This window comes from Labrus bergylta, chromosome 5, assembly GCF_963930695.1.
Source record: "Labrus bergylta chromosome 5, fLabBer1.1, whole genome shotgun sequence".
In the NCBI taxonomy this organism is placed as follows: domain Eukaryota; kingdom Metazoa; phylum Chordata; class Actinopteri; order Labriformes; family Labridae; genus Labrus; species Labrus bergylta.
This window is the reverse complement of record NC_089199.1, coordinates 16,381,978-16,392,269: the sequence shown is the minus strand read 5'-3', so window position 1 is coordinate 16,392,269 and position 10,292 is coordinate 16,381,978.

Here is a 10,292-nt window from a genome sequence, read left to right as displayed (position 1 = left end):
ACCCTACTGGGTGTGTCTCCTGCCAGGCTAACACACCAAAAGCCTCTGAATTTGTTATGTACAATACAGCTGAAGGAAAGATCTACGAGTAAATACAGTAGTAGTCTGTGAGAAAATGGTGTTTTAGTTTTAATTGGCTGCTGTAAAACAACCATTGACTGTAATGAAGGAAGCAGTGGGGGATCCACAACACAGCAGCCTGTACCTATTAGACTCGGCTTAGTGGAAAACAGAGAAACTCGCTTATTACACTAACTTCAGGTAGGACAATTAAAAAACAGATTATCTTTTATTTTATTTTTCTTCCTCGATATAACTTCCCTGTTTTTACTCTTTTTTTCTGGGATCCCGTTCATGTTGAGTATCAGATATTACACTAGCAGCATTCAGCCACCAGAGAGAGCCCTGACCTTAGCAAACACATGCTCACATCCTCACTGGCTCACATTCCTTACTCTGTCCTGTGTTGGAACTCCAAAGCATTACACTCTGAATTTAACAGCACAATATGTTGTCTTCACAAATCTAAGCTAAATTAACTTGATTTATTCAATTTTATGCATTTGAATTTGTTTTTAATAAATATTTCTTGATGGCTGTCTTCCATTGTCCTCCAGTGTGAAATGATGCAAGGAGTAAAATTGAAGAGACAAACAAACTGTTCACAAACATCCCTTTTGATCCCTGGAGACGTGTAATGTTTGAAACCCCCGTGCTGAATGCTGGGTAAATTCATTGTGGATGTCAGCATGTCTGATAGAAGGATACATGATACCCTTCTAAATATTGTGTTAAGGCCAAATGCAGTCAGTCAGCACGTGTATGCTGTGGAGCACAATGACAAAGCACACATGTCCAGACGACTATATAGAATCACATGTTTGAGGTTTATGATAAAAAGGTTAATGTTGAATGTCAAAGGAAGGGAAACGTGTGTTTATTCAATAATGTGATGCACTCATTACTTTTGCATGCTTGTAGGTGTATTACATGGTTATTTCCTTTGGGTAATCATGTGATTTTTTTAGTGTTTGACTTGCAGATTCGAAGGCCAGGGTGTGTGTAGTATGAGTGTACTATTTAACACTAACAGCCTCTCCATCGTCTCCTCACGGCCCCTGACAGTCCCCTGGGACAGAATAGATCAGGATGATGTAGACGGGCAGCTCTCGTCATACGATTGATTATTGGATTTAAATCCATCGCTGTTTATATTTATGTGTGCTCCCTCTGTGGCTGGGTGTGAATGCAAAAACTGAACTTACACCTGCGACAACAATGTATTTGTTGTCAAAAAATAACACGGAAACTGAGAAAGAAGCGGTCAGGGCTGTAAATGTAGTGCCATACTTTGGGATTTTGGTTCTGGCTTCTGTATGTAACAAAGATCTGGTTTGGCTTCTGACACAGACTGACAGAGTCAAACGGCTCTCCTGGTGCTGAACATAAACCTTTTAATTACTGCAAACATGGTTGATGAGTTTGAAGCTTGATTACTTGGCCTTCATTAGTCAGATTGTGAGCTATAGTGACTCCCAGAGGTACAATTTGGCATCTCTAAACACTGCCTGCCTCTGTGTTTAGCAATTACATTTACCCCACAGTACACCAGAACAGGTGTGTACAGGCAGATACACAAACAAACACAAGCAGAACATGTGTGTACACTCACAGACTTTGGTATCAGCTCGATAACAAGCAGAGCTGTATGTAAGGAATTTCAGTCTGTTCTTTAATTCATAGGAGGAACCTGACTAATACAAAACACTGATAAAATGTGCTTAGTGTGCTGAGTCCTACTTTGTTCAACTCTGCCTGTCATAATGATTTCATGTTTGCTGTGCCATCTTGGCTTTGTTTTCCATCAGGGCGTCCGGTGGTTGTCACTACAGCGAGGAGGGAGCATTCTGCCTCAGGCCACGACACACTGATAACGAACATTCAGCTCGTTGGAAAACAAAAGTGCGTCTGAATTATGTGGTCAGGATTGGCAGTTGTTTGGTTGTGTGAGTCAGACAGACACAGTAACATGCACAATGTTCAGTTTGCACAACAGTCAGTCACTTCCCGCGTAGCAATGCTGATGCCAGGTTCCAGTTGGGCTAATGCAGGTGGAACGTATTGTTGATAGTCTCTTTTTGCTAAACTGCATGTTGAGCTTCATTGCGCTGTCCGGCCGCAGCCGTGACACTATTTTTAGACATGTACAGCTGCTCCTTAGCACCCATCCTCAAACCAGCCATTCACTCGAGATTTATGGCGACAGCCCACAAGAAACAGCTGTAGTCCTGCAGTTTGGTTGTCCAAGAAGAGCAGGAGGAGGCCTATTAAGAGTGATTTTGTTTGCTTTTTTTTGTTTTTTGTTGAGAATTAAATGGAGTTATCAGTGAGTGGGATGCCTCATGCTGTCGAACGGCAAAAACCACAAGTCTAGAGCGTCCGGTGCTGCTGCGATGAGTCAGACCCTGGTCACAACGCCACCTGGGCCCAACACATGTTCAACACTTGTGTTGAACTTCTCCCCCACACAACACCATGTGTCCTGAGCTCAGCATACTGTTACAAGAGAAAAATAACAATAGAGTTTGTTTCTGTGGAAAGGGACTCTGTGCTTGATAACATGTCTCTGACGAGGAGAGTTAAAGGTTTCCCAGGACTTTGTGTTGGGTACAAAAACACAGATTTGTCCTTTTGTTCCTTTTCTGTCATACTGTTCCTCCTGATACTTTATCTAACAGTCCAGTTCACCACCGCCTCCGTCTGTCACATGGTTTAAACTGGCTGATGAGGAGCTATGCCGTAGGCAAAGAAGAGGGCCTGGTGTTGGCTCCTTTATAAGAGAGAGTGAGTGAGAGAGAGAGAGAGGGAGAGAGGGGAGATTGTGTGTGTGTTGGTGGGGACTAAAAACGTAGCTCCCTCAGCCACACTATGGCAGCTTAGCTTAAGTTTAGCTTATCACTGTCAGTTTGTTGTCTCCATTATTCAAAAGGACACCTTATCAGCCGAGGCGACTCGTATTAGCTCCTCCACTGTGGGCTCCTCACAATGATGTTCTACACTGCTCCGCATTAACTCCGGTGTCTATTTCAGCAGCTCTCTATCCATTTATTGATGCATGTCTCCCATTGATCCCAGCATTGATTTGCCATGCAATCCATTACCCATCTGTCTGTTTCAGTGGGCTTTTAAATGATTCGTCAGGTTGAGCTATTAAGGGGAGTAGTAGTGAAGTCCAAAGGTTGGTGATACATTCAGGGAGCAAGGGGTGCTGTGTGTGTGTGTGTGTGTGTGTGTGTGTGTGTGTGTGTGTGTGCGTGTTTAGGGAGGTTAGGTTTTCAAGCAAATAGTTGGAACCCAGTATAGGGCTAGTATTGTAGCTCAACACTTTTTTGTCACTTATTAATACACGCGTGTAGTTAAATTATAAGCCATTCAAATTAGTTAACATGGGCTCTTTGTTATGGGTTTATTGTTCTGATGTTCTGTACACTCTCAAAAACTAAACAGACTCATGTATGAATATGTAGTCAGAATCATACAGTGAAAGCGCCTCATTTTTAATAAACTGTTTATCTCTCAGTCCTCTTTTACTGATGTTTGTGTCTTTGCAACGTTTAACATTTGTGAACTCTAGCTTCTTTTGTTGGAATTGAATTGAACAAAACCTTTCTGTAGGTGAAAGTAAGCCATGAAAAAAGACTGTTTAGGTTTGGATAACTTAAATTCGGATGTTGATGCTGTATTCATTTGACTGTTTTTACTTTATTTTAAAGGAAAGGTGCAACGCAAACGCAAAACTGACCAACATACATCTAAGCTATCTTTGCTGGTTTTAGTCTGAGCTTTTCAATAAAAGCTTCTGAATGTTCCTTCTGTTCATATGTTTAAAGTCTAAAGCTCCTGATTATAAAAAGAAAATAACTTTGACAGTTGATTTGGACAAACTTAAAATGCTTGCTCATCAGGCTTAGAAAACAAGTTGTCTTCCATGTTCTTGGAGAGATCAAGATTTGAGAGGTTTTCTGCAGTGTATTTTTGCAAACACATCTGAACCTCTCTCTTTAAGTTCTTCAAATGTATTTTAAAATATTATGTGTGTTTTTTTTGTTAAGAGAGAAGTGTCTGAGTCTCATGATGTTTTTAATGATGGCCTGAGCTTTTCAAGTAACACTTTGATCTTCCTGTTTAAACAGGCTAACAAAGAAAATGCCACCAGCCAAACATAGATGTGGGGGGAACTAAGATGTGGGGGTTTCCAGATTGAGATGCAAGATGGATTCATATATATTCATGAATTCAGTCAGAAAAGTCAAACGGAAGCAGTATGATAATCTGGTAGTAATTGCGTTTTTCCCTCCAACTGTTTTTGGCAGAGCTGAGAGCCACATCCTGAGACATGCGATGGGGAATGTGGTCTTGTGAAGTGTCACAGCGGTGAACGGTGGATACACTCTGACCCTGTAACTAAGACCAGTCAATTCACAGTGGGGTCAAGTGGTGGTTATGCCAAATCCAATGGATTCATGGGTAATGGGAAGGATATCATTAGTCCTAGGATGGTCAATTATATGTTTAATTAAGCAAGACAGACATCAGATAATTGAACTATTGACTGCTCTCTTGGAGTCCCATTTGTCTTCTGATTCAGGGAGAGCACAACTGAAGTCAGATCAGATTTGTTTGGAGGCATTAGATCCTGATGAGAGTGGAAATAAAACCCTGTCCTTTTATTTACTCGACAGCTCTATTTGATGTCCTGACCGCTGACTGAAGAACTTTTTAGTTAGATTTTCTGACTGGCCTCTCTTTCTCTTCCAGGCCTCAGAAAATGCCATTACAAGCCCACAAAAAAAAGAGAGAAACCTCCAAAAGGACCATATTTCAAACTATCAAGCTTCTTTTTTTTTTTTTTCTCCATTCTTGTCAGTCTGCTGGATACATGTCAGCAGCCGTCTGAAAAGTGCTGACATGGCTGCCCTCCTGTCCGGCAGCCCGCTCCCTCTGTGTGAACTTGGATTTAGCTCAAGGGTATAGCCACCCTGCTAATGTGATGTAGCTCCAAGAAGGAAACAAATTGGCCTGACGTCTCATACACTGCCTTGTCTTGATTGTGTGATGGCTTCTACTGCTAATGTGTTACGATGGGTAGACCTGCACGGGGAGGGAGATGGGTGTGTGTATGTGTGTGTTAGAACGAGAGAGGGAGAGGGAGCAGGAGAGGGAAAGAGGGAGGATGGGGGAAGGGCCCCAGTCTGCAAGATCAGCACAAGTGGAATTGCATTGATTCAGTTAACTGCAGAGTTGGAGCGTGATGTGGAATTCTGTTTATCAAGGGTGGAGTTTATGCGATAGGCTCCATTCTGATCTTATTTTCTACATCACATTAATAATCATCCACTGCTGCCTTATATAAGCTCTAAAATACAAGATCATCCTTCTTCATACAGCATATAGCCCCACCTCGAGTTATTGATGAATAAAAAGAGCAAACATGTTTGTATCTAATTGAATGTCTGAATTTGAATAGCCACAATGTGTGTCTCCCAAAGTCTTTTGCACCAGAAACATTAAGAGGCTTTCACAGCTCAGATGTGATGGTGCTGGTGGATACACACAGTAAACATCATCCCAATCTGTATTAATCTACAAGATCAGATTCAAACAACTCACACCATGTTCTGTAATCACCAGGAAATATGCTGCATATTCCAAATAAACACTGACTTGTGTTTAATATTCAAACTGAACCCACCGCCCCTGAAATAAAATCATTTCAGAGAACAAAGGACAGAATTTTGGCTCAGTAATGGGAATTCTCGTTAATGAGAAGTGTTTGGAAATGAACAAAAAAAATGGTGTATGCAATTGTAAGAAAATATCTGCAGTATTCATTAGACTGAAATATAGAAAGGCAACTCTCTGAGTGCCTATAATAAATCGGTTTCAGGTCGGTTTCTTTACAAACCATGTGGCTCGTGTGTTTTTTTTCCTATCTTGGTGCAGTCTGTCCATGTTTTCGGCATTCACAGTAAATACATGTATTGTGAATTAATGAGGCTCTTTCTTAAACATGGCCGTGTTGCAGAAGTATATATTTTTGTCTCTCTTTCCTCTCCTCATTTCTCCGTCTAGCTGAGGGGAATTTGTCTCTAAGGGTTTATCATGACTGCCTCATATTTCCCCCCCCTAGTTTGTCATTTTGCTGATCCAGACGCTTTTTCATATTTCAGTATTCTTATCATCCACTGGCAGTAAGATGATCCATTTCACTTATTTCTAAGAAGTGTGACTGTAGCCTAAGTCAATATCTCCAGAATGAGTTCAGTGGATGGAGGGTTGGCCGAGGAGGGGCAGCTAGTTAGCAGCTGTGGTAATGGTGGTACTGGTGGCGCAGGACCTTTTTTTTTATCCAGAGTCAGCAAGGGTAAAATGTCAAGCATTTCTTAGGGAAGCGGCTCCATAGGATTCCATTCGAAGCTTTAATCTTAATTGAGAGCATCGCACATTGATATTCCATAGGCCTCTTTGCCCTTCGCCTCTCAGCTACTTTCATTTAGAGGACAGCCGTACTGCACTAGAGCATGGGGATTGCTTTGTCAGGCAGCCAAGAGGCCAAAGGCAAGGTCAACCTCTCTTTGTAACGGTGGCTCACTGTGGAGGAGAGGCTTCACCTCTTTGAAGCTGTCATGCTTTTGTCAAACAGTTCTGAGTCGTCCGAGACCGAAACTGAGAATGTATCACCCTCTTACTTAATAGTTGCACGGAATATTTTGGAGGAACCATTTTGATTTATCATATCATAGGAGTCCCTCCTATGATTTAGATAGTTTCACAGTTTTCTTGCATGTGGATCTAATTGAGCCACCTGAGATTTTAATGCACATAGGATTTCAGGGAGATATTTGCATGTGCAGCACTCAGAGTCCACAGCAGCTCCACAGATCGTTCAATTATGCTCAAGATTTACTGAAATATTCGTTTCACACTTAATATGGATTCTTCACGGTATAAGACATGTGCCTCTCCTCTGATGTAAAGCTCCCAGTTTAGTGTTGTGTAGCTCACAATGGTTGCAGTAGCATCCCCTAATCCTAAAACAAAGGGTGTGGACTAACTGGCCAGGCAGATGCAGCGATAAGGTCCGTATCATCATGAAAGGTGAGGAGAGAGGGAAGGTGTGGGACGTCAACGCTCTCAACACTCCTGTGGGAAGATTCGTCATGCCACCTTTCCATAAGCGATGAAAACAGATGGAAATAAAGACACACACACACACACACACACACACAGACTGTTTACAGCAGAGTGTGTAGCCCCTATCTGCGGGACTGAGGACCGAGCTCGCCTCCATTTCTCATGCTCCTGCCTCACCCTACTGCTGACACAGATATACTGTAAAGAGATAGCGGTGCAGATAGGTATGCATGTGCATGTCAAAGTACCCCAGGGGGTTAAGCCGGTCTAAAAACACAAAGAGTAAAGGCATAACACATGCACCATGTGCCACACTTTTCTCATTAATCCCATCACAAACAATTAGGTGTCACTTCAACCTGATTTGGGAAGCATTGCTCTGAGATAAAAAAGTCTAAGTCTAAGTCTTTGCAGCAAACACAAGTGTTTCTTCTATTGATGAAACACTGAATCAGGATTAAGGGATTAGTGCTGCAAAGATTTGTCTTGCTAGCACATACTATGAATAACAGGTTCCTATGGAGGGATGGCAGCTCCTGACAGATTTATCAGGTGATCATGGGCCTGATAAAAGCTTCAGAGAAGCTGCTCCTATTTCAAAGTTGTAGTCTCCACTGGTTCTATGGGAAAGCCCAATGCTCATGCTTTCCACTCTTTCTACCAATGAACAACAGTAACCTTTACCAAACACCTCAGCTACCACCGGCCAATCAACACAGATGGTCTCAGATCTATCCAGGACAACAAAGCGAGGCAACTTCTCAGCAGGACATTGGGAAAGAATCTTTAAAGAAAGGGTTCACTTTATCACACAGATCAATACAATCTATTGTTACCAGGCAGTTCTCCTTTACTCTGTCCAATAATATGTAGTCTACCTTTTAACTTATCAAGACACATGGTAACATTGTGCAAGGTACAATTTTTTGTACTCCCTCACATGCCCTTCACGTCAGGTGACAGTTGTATAGGAATTCAGCAAAAGATAACTCATATAATTGTCAACAAGTCATATGAATGCTTCTTTTATTTAAGGTGAGTTCACAAAATCTGTTTCAATTGTGTGTTTGTGTGTGTGTGTGTGTGTGTTTGTGTGTGTGTGTGTGTGTGTGTGTGTGTGTGTGTGTGTGTGTGTGTGTGTGTGTGTGTGTGTGTGTGTGTGTGTGTGTGTGTGTGTGTGTGTGTGTGTGTGTGTGTGTGTGTGTGTGTGTGTGTGTGTGTGTGTGTGTGTGGATGGATAGGGTCCACACACATGAGTCAAGGCTGTTCCTCTCCTTGGGATTTAAATATAGCCACACTCACCATTACTGCTGTCACTCACAGACTTATAGTGACCTTTTGACTCCGGCTGTACAAAAGAGACTTGGAGCTGACACACTCATCCCAAATGTTTTTTTGTTTTTTTTACCAGAACAGTCAAACGGAGCCTTTGCCACATAAAACACATTTCTTTATGGGGAAGCTTTTGCTTTATCAGCCTTCTGTCTGATAGGTGTTGTTTTCGCTCACTATCTGATTTGGTCTGAGTTTTCATCTGCGCTCAAGGAGACAGTATAAACACACGGGAGCCAGGCAGATGAAGGGTTCCCACAACAATCGGACAGTTCAACGTTACTTAACAACTGACGTGCAGGCTGAGGTCAGAGTTTGTTGGGTTACAAATCAGAGGCCACCAACCTGTGTTATTGTACAGCCAGGGCATGTTAGTGCTGCAGGCCACTACTCAGCCACGTGTGGGCGATGTGTTCCTTCACACAGTTCACTTTGTCTTCTCTGACACTTGTCTAATGCTTTTTTCAAATCATTTGCAGTTTTGTTTTAGTACATTCTTAATCACAATGGGTTGTTGTCTCATAAAGAACATAAAGGCTTGTACAGTCAGGAAGATGAATATATAACCATATCATCAAATTCAGAACAACTTAAACACAAACTAAAGCCTCAAAAACACATTCCTGGGTCAGACTTTTCCATAGTGCAACTTCTTAAACCTGCTATAATCAATACTTTTCAAGGGATAGCATGTATTGATCCACCTCTACAGTTATTGGGCAGATATTCTTGTCTCACAGCGAATTTATCTGACAGAACTGTGTAGTTTACAGTTTTGGGTTTAAAGGACATTTCTCATCACCTATATGTCTCAATTATGATTATTTGTTGTAACTTTTGTGATCTACAGACTTTCAAAATGAATCATCATGTTCAATTTTGAATTTATTTCAAAATGATGACCATGGCAACAACTATACTTTCAGAACAAAACTACTTTTGAAAAGTAGTGTCGTCATATTCAGCTGACGTTATTAGTATGTAACTGATGTGCCTAAGCTGGGCCAAGTCAAGCTTCACAGAGCAGAGAGTAAAGCTGTAGATACTTTGTCTTGTTATTTTAGCAGAGGTCAAACAGCATTTTACAGAAGAGTCACTTGTAGTTATGAAAAAAATATTTATTACCAAAGTCTGCAGATCCTGTCTCAGTTAGCTCAGCGATGATTGAATTGACACATCAGAAAATTCAGTGTTGCCACTATCATCATTTAATTCTCTCATGTTTGCAGCCTTGCTGCTAAGAGAAGCGGCTGCAGTATTCCAATTATAAACTATAAAAATGTTTTAGTGATACAGCTTTATGTCAAAGTTGTGAAAGAGACCAGGTTCATTTTCGTTCTCTTTGCATCAACAGAGAGCCAGGAGTAGATTTATGTGATGTAGTACGTCTTGAAAGTGAACTTAATTGAGTGGGAACTCTTAGTAGACACCCTCAGTAAACTTTTTTGTTTACTTGTGACCTTTCATTTAATTTTTTTTTCTTTTGAGAAGTCAGTGTTTCTCTTTTTTCTTTTTTTTTTTTTACTGCCGTTACATCCCAGAACAAAGTACTTCCTTTATCTTGACCACAAAAAGAGCTAACATGTACATGGGTTCACTGTGGTATAAAAGTCTGAATCCCCTTAAATAGATGCCTTATAAGCTCTTTGTTGTCCAATCACAAGCTTCTGTCCCTGACAGTCCAACCACAGCACACAGCACACAGTTGGTTGTGTCGTTGTAGAGGAGGCTAAACATCGAGCATGATCACAAAGATGGCCAAAGAA